This window comes from Ctenopharyngodon idella, chromosome 4 (genome assembly GCF_019924925.1).
Source record: "Ctenopharyngodon idella isolate HZGC_01 chromosome 4, HZGC01, whole genome shotgun sequence".
In the NCBI taxonomy this organism is placed as follows: Eukaryota; Metazoa; Chordata; class Actinopteri; order Cypriniformes; family Xenocyprididae; genus Ctenopharyngodon; species Ctenopharyngodon idella.
Window position 1 is genome coordinate 22,504,955 of NC_067223.1, and position 684 is coordinate 22,505,638.

Below are 684 nucleotides of genomic sequence, written 5' to 3' on the forward strand. Positions count from 1 at the left end.
CTGTCTGTCAGCTGAGAGACAAACTGGAGGATTTCTGCAAAGAGGAGCTGAAGAAGATCTCTGACAGAGGTAAAGTCCTGGAGATTCATCTGCTCTCAGAAATGATCCTCCATCATCTCATATCATGTAGAAGATCATATTAGAAATGTCTTAGGAATGGATGCAGGGATCATTTTCTCTTGTCATGATAATCACACTCTTCATGTCTGTTGATTTCCACAGTCACTTTCACCAACATTGTTCCCAGAACCAGGAACGACTTCCTACAATGTAAGTCACTAAGAAAACAAGCAGAAAATACACTGATGATACATTGAACATTGAGCCAAGAAGAGTTCAGCAACATCATCCCTCGGTTTCACAGACAAGCCTTAATTATTCCTGATTCTGATGTGTTTTATCTCCATCAGTTTCCCATCAGCTCAGTCTGGATCTGAACACAATGAATAAACACCTCCATCTGTCTGAGAAGAACAGATTGATTGCTGACACACTCCTGTTGTATCCTGATCATCCAGACAGATTTGATGGATATAATCATCAGGTGTTGTGTAGAGAGAGTGTGTGTGGACGCTGTTACTAAAGAGTGTACTAAAGAGTGGGGTAAAGAGTGTTTGTTTGGATCTAATCATCAGTCCTGGGGCCTGTACCATGAAGCTGGATTAGCTGGCCCGCCAGGTAGTT

At 42.0% G+C, this 684-nt stretch overlaps 2 protein-coding genes across 2 annotated transcripts in view; both read left to right on the forward strand.

Annotated features, from left to right (window-relative positions):
* Positions 1-684, forward strand: part of LOC127511452 (uncharacterized) — a 332,174-nt gene that overhangs the window by 232,038 nt on the left and 99,452 nt on the right. The gene's annotated exons all lie outside the window — the stretch shown is intronic.
* Positions 1-684, forward strand: part of LOC127511453 (uncharacterized) — a 60,124-nt gene that overhangs the window by 19,986 nt on the left and 39,454 nt on the right. The window lies entirely within an intron of this gene.